Consider the following 11,059-nt stretch of genomic DNA (forward strand, 5'->3'; position numbering starts at 1 on the left):
AGCTTAGGTGGATGTTGTGAAGGCACTGATGAAGTGTCTCGAGGGGGGGGTCACTCATGAATATATGTATATATAATGTGAGTTCAAAATAAGAGGTTTTTAAAACACCATTTTTATACATTTTTTACATACAGAAGGGTGTCATATAAAGGGATTACTTACAGATTGAATAGAAAAGGGTTGTGTTTTATTCAAAAAAAATTCATAGATTAAGATATTTATAAATAGTCCATGAACGCATGAATTATAGAGAATATATATATAGTGAAACCCCCGAGTGAAGTGTCCCCATCTCGTTAGTTTAATGGACACTTGTCACCTCCAAGATTTTTCAACTTGTAGGGATGTCTACTCCCGTGACTCCAGATTTTGCTCAATCATACATAGGGCACCTCTATGGGTGCTACTTTGAGAGACACCGCCCTCATAGGTATGCCAAATGTATAGGGGTCTCCTAGTTATGCTCAAGATCATGGTCAAAGGTTGGAGAGGGCATACCTTAGACATAACCCAGTAGGATATGGATACCTCATAGATGAGAAAATAGGTGTCGTGATCATGAATGATGAGGGGAGAAGAGTGATGGCTTGTATGAGAGAGTTGTGCCAATAAGTATTTAGGCACAATATTTTAGACCATTGGAAGAATATACCAAAGAGGAGCAAAGACTATGTGGTAGCATCCTTGGACAAGGAGTTCTCGATACTTATGATGGTAGACAGGTTCTCCACAGGATGGATGATGGGTTATATACATGTACACATGTCACATAGATGATCAAATGCACGTAAGGCAATCAAAGTGGTGACTCAAATTCTAAGTGGTTGTATGTAGAGGATTGGTGAAGAATTATGGAGGAGGCCTCAAACTCTCTAGGACAATGGTGGCAATAGCAGAGGAGGCGGGAGGCAATGAGGGTATGATTGGAGGTAGGGATCGTGCATCATCCATGAAGTGGCAGCCATAGGACTTATTTGGAGAATTTTGTAAGTTTTTTTTTTCCTTCTTACTTTTTTATTTGAAATAACACTTATACTAATAACCTTATTTCTAATTATGCTCTTCTATTTTATTTGTAGCATTTCATCACAAAAGTGATTCTACAAGTTTGGAGACTCAGTATGCAAAGGGACACAATCTCTTTAATAGTTTGTATGAGTGCAACATCCCAGTAAGTCAATCCTCTTTATTATTTGCAATCATAAGTTTTTTATGATGCATTACGTATTGTAGATTAATCTCTAGTTGTTTGTATTGCAAAGTCTGTTTGATGCTCCATTGCATCATGATGAGCTTTGGGATGGCGAGGAGGTGTAGCATGCACTTGGATTCGTGGAGTGCACATCTTTTGATTTTTTTTCCCTATGATCCATGGATTCTCTTTCCATATAGCAATCCTTAGATATATTTCTCATCCTTTGTATAAACTAGCATTTTGCAATATTAATAGATACATTTTTATTTTGTTTTAGACTCTCCTCTCCATGGTTTCATGTAGTTTTATGAGTTATCATCATCAGTCTTAAACTTATTTGAATATTGAATCAACAACTCTTTTTTTCCAACATCTCATGGTACACCTATCTTGATGACAATTGTGTATTCAATATGTAATTGATTTATTTGCAACCACTCCTATTCTCATCACTAATTCACTCCATGTGTCACTCTCTGCATTGGTATATGCATTGAAAAGTATCATTATTTACATCACTATTAGCGTTGATTTAGCGATACAAATAGCGGCAGAACTATAGAGATGTATATACTTATACTTTTAGTGATGACAGGATAAAAAATTTTGGTGAATATTTGCGTCGCTTTAAATATCGATATGTGGCATGTACCTTATAGTGATGTATCTCTACTAATATTGATACAATCCAAAGTCCTTTGCACTAGCTTCTCACTAGCTTATATCCAAAGACAAAGACAATCTAGAGGAGGGAGAAAATCTAGATGAGAAGAGAGGTACATTGAAAGTAGAGAAACAAAGACAAAGAAGAAGAGAGAAAGGAGAGCTGGAAGCCATAGATGTTGAGCGTAAGAAGGTTTGGAGATGAATAGAATTTATATTACTAAATGAATAATGGGAAAATTAATTCTTTTGTATGTTATATACATTCCATTACGACTAGGGTACTTTCTCTCATCAATAAAAATAATTTTATGTTATCCCTTCATTATAATTCATCCCCACCTAGGAGTTTGTGCCCTAAAAAACAAAACAAGACTTTAGTACAAAGAATTTCTCAATGAGGATGACATAGTACTAATTTTTTTACAAGGTATATAAGAATAGGAATAATCTAAAAAAATATTCATACAATCAATTGGAATCAAACACTACAAGATATAGACCTTATAGCGACGTTTAAAGTGACGAAAATACAAACAACAAAATTTGCCCCCGTCGTCGGAAAAAGCGTCGTTATTGACGACGCCATGGAATCGTCGCTATTTGCGTCGCTATATGCGTCGCTATTTGCGTCGCTATATGCGTCGCATTTGCGACGCATATAGCGACGCAAATAGCGACGCATATAGCGACGGTTGCAGAGAATTTGCGACGCTGATAGCGACGACAATAGCGACGTCTGCAGTAAATTTGCGACGCAAATAGCGACGGTAACAGAGGAAAAAAAAATTTTGTGGCAGGGCAGCAAGCTGCCCTGCCACATATAGCACTGTGTGCTGTATGAGAGCCATACAAAATAGTTTCTGCACTGCTGCATACAAAGCGTTTGCAAACAAAAAGAATCTATACTGAAATCATAAAACTGATAGATGAAATAAATACATGATATCGCATAAAATTTGATTGGTACAATCATAAAACAATATCACTAATACATAGAAAATGTCTACATAGATCGGGCGACTAAAAACTAAAGGTATGTGAGCGCTAAGGATCCGAGGGCGAGCTACAAATCGTCGTCCCCCGAAAGCTCGTCCCTCTGCAAAGGAGCATCAAACGGATTCTGCAGAAAAAGAAACAACATATCAATCCACCATACAATAATGCATTCAAATATCTCATGGTAACTACGGACATGAAAGATGAGAGACTTACTGGGCCGCCGCGTCTGTACAATCGGTCGATCAATGATCTGAGACCGTGCCTCTCTGCATATTGAGTCTCAAGGCCTTGCGGATCACGATTTGTAATGGAGTGCTGCAAAGAAAACAAAATGCTAACTGTTAGAAATATGATTGTCAGTACAAATAATATCTCAAAAAAACAAATAAGCAAAACAAAAGAGAAACTTACAAAGTCCTCCAAATATGTCCTGTGGCCGCCACTCCCAAGATGATGTACCGATCTGGCCTCGATTCGTGCCCTCGCCGCCTCCCGCTGCTGACTCCAACGTCCTGGCGAATTTGTAGCCTCCTCCCTCAGTCGGCGCCAGTCCTCTGCATCTAACCACTCGGGCTTTGGAGCCCCACTCTTGATTGCCTTACGTGCGTCGGATCATCTATGTGACATGTATGCACGCATGCAATCCATCATCCAGCCCGTAGAGAATCTATCCACTGCGGCTGGCACCGGGAACTCCTCATGCAAGGATGCTACTATGTACTCCTTGCTCCCCTCCGGTATGTTCCTCCAATGATCCAGGACGTTGTGCCGAAAAACTTGTTGGCACAACTCCCTCATGCGAGCTATCACCCTCCTCCCCTCATCATTCATGATGATAGCTCCTGACCTGCCATCCACTAGGTATCCATAATCCCTAGGAGTGTGCCTCGTATGGGCCCTCTCCCATCTCCGTCCACGCTCCTGGGCATATCCAGGAGACCCCTGAACATCCGGTGTACCGACGGGGGTACCCTCTCCCGGAGTGCCACTGAAAGGGGTGCCACCAGAGGGGGTGCCACCAAAAGGAGTGCCACCAGAGGGGGTGCCACCAAAAGGAGTGCCACCAAAAGGCGTGACATCTGCCGACGGCTACGCAAAAGCCGGAGTAACTGGAGTGGACGTCCCCACAGGTGTGACAAATCCTGGAGGTGACCGAGCTCTAGCTGAACGACGAGACGGAGACACCGCGTCCGTGTCTCCACAGCAGCACCCCCCTGATCCTCCTGCAGTCGCAGTCCCTCCCTCTGGCCCAAGTCGCGAGCGTCGAGATCGTCTGCTCGAAGCTGAAGCATCTGATCGCACTGAAGCTGATCTAGCAGAGCGCCCTGACGAAGAACGAGACAGCTCCTGATCTGCTATCTCTCTGAATCTCGCGAGCTGATCTGGAGACATACGTGCCATCATCTCCTGAAACTCCTCATCGCTCATCCCTCGACTCATCCTGAAAATAAAGATACCTGCAGAGATAAAAAATAATGTTAGAATAATCAATTGAAACTATACAAAGCGCATTAATATAAATCATTTTTGAAAAATCCATCTTAAAATGCATATCTTATCTACCTTTATGGAAGATCTAAACAACGAATTGAGTAATACAATTCTCCAAGAATGAAGTATTCTATGGTCCCATGTTAATCTCCTGACATAACTCTGCATACACTGGAAGGTCGATAGACATGTCACCACAAAAGAACGAGTCTGCCTCGTTCTCAAAAAATTCTACGACTTCTGTATTTCCATCATTGTTAGCCGATGCGGGCTCCAAGCTTGCGGTGGCCTCCACCCCTTGTAATTTCGATCCCTCTATTTGCATATATTCTTCATCTATGCCTGGAACATCGCTTTGATCGTATACTCTCGCACCTCTAGGAGTTGAAGGTATAACATACCACCATCGAGGTTGTCGGGGATTTGGATAGAAGATTACCTGTTCACAAACACTTACAAACCGTCTTCAAACCATTGTGACATAAAGCATGTCGTATTACAATTAGCAAGCAAATGACTAGAAGATTACCTGTTCACAATGTGCCGGCAACACAAAGGTGTCGCGCAAATCCATCCATTTTTTTTCGGAATCTATTTCGAGAAATCCAGATGGACCTCGTCGAACCGTTGCGCCAGCTCCTCCAAGTACCACTTTGAACCACTGCACATCGAATATTATCATGGAGAAGCTACGGTAATCCACCGTAATAATACTTTGCAAATTCCCAAAATACTCCATCTCATCCACAACCGTGTTCGGATCCGTTGCTCGTCGCCGGCTCTCTTGCTCAAACCTTGCCATGACACCACAGTCCATTGTGGAGCGCATTTTGTCAATACGCTCCACCCGAAAATGCCGTCCGCGCGACCACGCTGCACTATATATTTTGTACTGCACATTGAAACACTCAAATTAGATGTAGCAAACAAATTCAGATACGACACATTCTAAACCCCTCATTACCTTTGGACTACATCCCCTCGAGAACTCCCACTCCTCCATTGAGACCTCTGCCCCTTCGCTGGATGCTGCGATCAAGGCTCCATGCAACCATCGTGTTGACATAAACCGCGGCATCTCCTCCATGCCTTCGGGATATCGAATCGGTCGGTGACGCGTACTGCGTCGGAATTCAGCTCGCGCTTCCTCTCGATCTTGCCTTGCAATCTGGTACTTGGCGAGCCACGTCTCCATGGAGGCATGGTGCAACATACAAAAGCGATTCACTTTCTCTTCCATTGAGGCATCCATTCTTTTTTCTACCCCATTTCCAACCACCACATCTCCAGTCAGCCTGTCATCGTCCTTGAGCGTCCATAGCATTTCATTGTCTGGTTCCACCGTTGGTAGCCATTGTGAGATATGCACTAATGCCTCTGACACCAACCAACCCTCCGCCATGCTACCTTCCGGACGAGCTCGTTGTCGCACAAAGCCTTTCAGGGTTTTCATGAAGCGCTCCAGGAAGAACATCCATCGCGTATGGACAGGTCCGGCAATCTCCACTTCGTCCACAAGATGCACAAGAAGGTGAACTTGTATCGTGAGCATGCTAGTGGGCAGGTATTTCTCAAAGAGACAGACCGTCTCAACTGCTCCCCGCCTTGCGGATTCAATAGAGGACGTCTTAATCTCTTTCTGTGAGATCCATTGCACCAAAGTCGACAGCTTGTAAATGGCCCCACGAATTTCTGGAGTTAGGCATCCCGCGATCGCGATCGGTAGGACAAACTGCCACAAATGAGAAAGCATTAAGAATAATGGTCACTTTTCAAATTTCAAAATGTCCACGCTTATTAAAATCCATTCTGTTCACAAACCTGACATATCTTATGCCAATCATGGGATTTTAGCCCAGACATTTGGTCATCTTTAGAAAATGCGGACCTGAGAGAACGCATCATACCCGTCGGAGTGCGGATAGACTTGATTACTTGCTTCACAATGCGCTCTTCTTTGGTAGACAAAACCCAGGGAGCGCGAGGAAGCTGCACTCCCCCTTCAGCACTCGACTGCGGCCAAAGCGCCTCCATCTTACCTACCTCCTTTAAATCCATTCGTGACCCTATAGTGTCTCTCTTTCCTGTGATGTGGTCCCATAGCAAGCTGCCCACATTTTTGAAAATATGCATGGGATCCAACAAGTGGTTGACCTGTAAGTGGGTCCAATATGGCAACTCGTAGAAAACTGAGAACCGTCGCATTCCATTTGGATGTGATTCCGGGTTTACCATTTTCAGCTCGTACCAGCTTGCAGCGTTCATACGTGCTGGAGGTCGTCCAAGAAAACCTTCCCTGAGTTCATGATCCTCCGGCAAGAAAGTGGCGTGTCCTTGATATACCATCTTCTTCATGGTTCGTGACCTTCGGGAGTCTAACTGTGGCCCACACAATGGACATGCATGATAACCTGAGGTAACGAGACCTGCAAGGCGATCCACGACCTAGTGAATACTTGATTGAATGAAATAAAATATAGATATTACCGGCGTGAACAAATGTCTGCTCACCTGAGCACTCTCCCAATCCCGGAAAGTCATGCATCGTCCACATGAGAATGGCTCGAATGTTGGCTGACCGCCGACCATCGCGCCTGCTCATATCTTGCACCGTGACCCCCTCCTCCCACAAAATCTTAAGCTCATCGACTAATGGACGAAGATACACGTCCATATTTTTTACTTTGTAGCGGCCCGGGACGAGCAAGCTAAGGATGAGATGTCCTTTCTTCGTAGAAAGCCATGGAGGAATGTTGTAGTTGACAAGCACTATAGGCCACACACTGTAAGAAGTCGAGCGCAGACCGAATGGGTTCACACCATCCATGGCGAGACCGAGCCGAAGATTCCTTGGCTCTCGCGCAAAGCCTGGGAAGGTAGAGTCAATGTGGCTCCATGCGCGCGAATCTGCTGATATTCGTTGCACTCCATCCGTAGACCTATTCTGCACATGCCACGTTGTCAAGCTTGCCATGGCAGACGTGCGAAACATGTGGTTTATGCGGGGGATGAGCGGAAAGTGTCTGAGGACTTTTTGAGGGATGGTCTGCACTTGCAAGTCCTGTCGATACCTGTGAGCACCACACTTTGGACATGTCTCCATAGTCTCGTATTCATCTCGAAACAATATGCAGTCGTTGATACATGCATGGATGTTATTGTAGTCCATGCCAAGCTTCCGTAAAACATGTCGTGCATCATCACGAGACTCAGGCATGGTGTTTGCAGGTGGCAATATATGATATTTCAATAACCTGAAAACATCATAAAACACCTTGAAAAATCCATCCATATTTACAATAATACTGTTTAAAAAAAAAACAATGAAGTCTGTATGCAAGGTACCTGAATAACTCAGTCACACTCGTATCGCTCCAACCGTATTTCGCTTGCACACTTAAGAGTGCAAGCAATGTCTTCAACCGAGATACTCGGCACCCATCATATAATGGTATGGATGCTTCCTCTCTAAGCGGGTCAGATGTCTCAACATCCATGGGAATCAATGCATCGATCATTGCCTCCATCTCAGGCTCCAAGATTGTAGGCAAGTCGGGAAGGTTGTCTGTCTCCTCTGGCATTGACGATATAGATGGGCCTTGCGAGTGGTCTATTGGCTCCTGCCATCCATCCATCTCACGTCCACGAACTCTTCTAATTGGCCGCAAAGGGTGCTCTCCCCCTTGGGTCGAGACATCACCCCCCTGGACACAAAATTTGCCAACAAGACCCAATCTTATTGTGTATGGTTTTCAATTAGCTTGAGAGTACAATGCATGAAAAATGCTAACTTGAAAATACCGTTTGCTGAAAATCTGCAATCGCCTGATCAATAATCTCAGGTTGAAACTCGCCAAATCGTCGTACGTGTTCTATAGACAATCGACGTTTTCGTCTAATTGCCAACTTGCATTGAGAGCAAGGACATGGGACACGCTGATTAAGATACGACTCGCGGTCTTGAACAATAGGACCTTCTTCGTTTGCCATCTTATCTACATTACAGCAAACGAGGCTTAAATGGATAGCTTTTTGGAGATGTACGTCAACTTGCAAGTTGACCATAAACCTTGCATTGTATATAGTAGTCGAGAGATTTTCCGATGTTATATCTCGGCCTTGTATCATGCTCAACGATTTGTTTGTCCCGGTAGATAATTTTTTGTTATATCTCGGCTTTGAGTATAAGTAATCCATTTTAAAATTAATGCGCGCCATCTATGAAATTTTACAACTATAGTAATAAAATTTATTTCAATCAATTCTACTCATAGTCATAAGACCTGAGAGAAATTATCCTATACTCAATTTAAGGGATCTCCACTTCTATAACAATAATTTTGGGTTAATTTTGATGAAGTACGTGGCCGTATGCAAAGCACATTGCATACCATTATCGATACGTATATTATCTTAAATTTCATTCCCTTCCCTCTCCCTCTCCCTCTCCCTCACCCTCTCCCTCTCTTTCTCTCACCCTCTCCCTCACCCTCTCGTTCTCTTTCTCTCCCTCTCTCATTTCCTCCCTCCTCCTCCCTCTCCCTCTCCCTCCCTCTTTCTCCCTCTTTCTCCCTCTCCCTCTCCCTCGCTCCCTCGCTCCCTCTCCCTCCCCCTCCCTCTTTCTCTCCCTCTCTCATTTCCTTCCCCTCCCCCTCCCTCTCCCTCTCCCTCTCCCTCTCTTTTTCTCCCTCTCCCTCTCCCTCTCTCTTTCTCTCTCATTTCCTAAACAAGCAAAAAATAAAGTGATTTAAACATCCTCCAAGCAAAAGGGAGAGGGAGAGATACAATGCACTCTCCCTCTCTTTCTCTTTCTATCCCTCTCTCATTTCCTTCCCCTTCCTATCCCTCTCACTCTCTTTCTCTCTCATTTCCTCTCCTAAACAAGAAAAAAATAAAGTGATTCAAACATTAAACAAGCAAAAGGGAGAGGGAGGGAGAGAGAGAATGCACTCTCCCTCCTTCTCCCTCTCTTTTTCTTTCTCTCCCTCTCCTATTTCCTCCCCCTCCCTCTCCCTCTCCCTCTATTTCTCTTTCTCTTTCTTTCCCTTTCCCTCTCCCTCTCCCTCTCTTTCTCTCTTACTCTCTCGTTTCCTCTCCTAAACAAGCAAAGAAGAAAGTAATTTAAACATTAAACAAGCAAAAGGGAGAGAGAGAGAGAGAGAATGCACTCTCACTCTCTTTCTCTCCCTCTCCCTCTCTTTCTCTCCCTCTCTCTCCCTCTCCCTCTCCTTCTCTTTCTTTTCCTCTCCTAAATAAACAAAAGAGAACGATTTAAACCTTCAACAAGTAAAAGAAAGAGAGAGGGAGACTCACCAATGAGATATGGCGAGCGTGGGCGGCTTCTCTTTGCAACGAGGGCTCCTCCTCTCCTTCGCGAACAACGACGGTGGCGGTGGCGGCGGCGGCGGCAACAAGTCTCTTCCTCCTCTTCTTTCACAAAGCCTTGGCTCTCTCCCTCGCTCTCGCTCTCAAAAGGCGAAGAAAACAAAATGAAAACGGCGCTCTGGTTTCGGCCGCGCTTTTTTTTCCCTGCGGCGTCGCTATATGCGTCGCTATTTGCGTCGCTATTTGCGTCGCTATTTGCGTCGCAAATAGTGACGCATATAGCGACGCCAATAGCGACGCCGATAAACGCCGTCGCTAATCGGCGTCGCTATTGCCCCAGTCCCTTGTAGTGAAAGGAGAAGACCAACTAGACCATATGAATGTCCATGATGAGCTATAAAGATGAAGTCTTAATCATAAGATTTTCATAAAATACCTTCTACAAATAATGAACAACATGATATCTATAATAGTCCCTACTATCAAAAAACAAAGCTAACTTTTGATGGACTTATCCGAGATCTGAGTATGCCATATGTTAAAAGAAAACTCATGACATGTGTGTTTAGCCTATGTAGGTAAGTCATCTCTAAAAATTGATCAATATAAAAACTATTCTAAAATAGTGAGTTGTCTATGAGCTTTATCTATAGTGAAATAAGGGCCCAACATTCTTATTATTTAGCCAAAAGTTCATTTTTAAGGTTTAAAAATCCTCCATGATAGATATTGGTTTAAAGAAGCCTCTTTTGAAGGTAAATCTTTCCATTGGATGAGATATTCTACTATGGATCTAGTGCAAAGCTTCTTTCTCCACTATCTAATAATCTACTCACACTACAAGATATAGGACTTATACTGACGTTAAAAGTGATGAAAATGTTAATAAAGAAAATTTCCCCCGTTGTCACAAAAAGCATCATTATTGGCGATGCCACAAAATAGTCGGTATTAGCATCGTGCTGATACCGGCGCAAATAGCGACGATGATAATGACACTTTGCGACGCTAATAATGACACGTGCAGTAAATTTACGACACTAATAGCGACGGTAACAGGGAAAAAAAATTGTGGCAAGGCAGCAAGCTGCCCTGCCACATATAGCACTATGCATTCTACACTTTGTATAATGCTCATATAAATAAAGACAAATTATACATAAATCATAACACTGATACATGAGATAAATACATGATCACATAATGAAAGTGACTGGTACAATCATAGCAAGATATCACTACTACATAGAAAATGTTAACGCAGATCACGTGACCAAAAAAGAAGGGTGTGTGAGCTCCAGGGATCCAAGGGCGAGCTATAGATCATCGCCATCCAAAAGCTCGTCCTGCCGCAAAGGAGCATCGAACAGACTCTGCAAAAAA

This window comes from Lygodium microphyllum, chromosome 23 (assembly GCF_053477565.2).
Source record: "Lygodium microphyllum isolate KBCC chromosome 23, Lygodium_microphyllum_v1.1.10, whole genome shotgun sequence".
In the NCBI taxonomy this organism is placed as follows: Eukaryota; Viridiplantae; Streptophyta; class Polypodiopsida; order Schizaeales; family Lygodiaceae; genus Lygodium; species Lygodium microphyllum.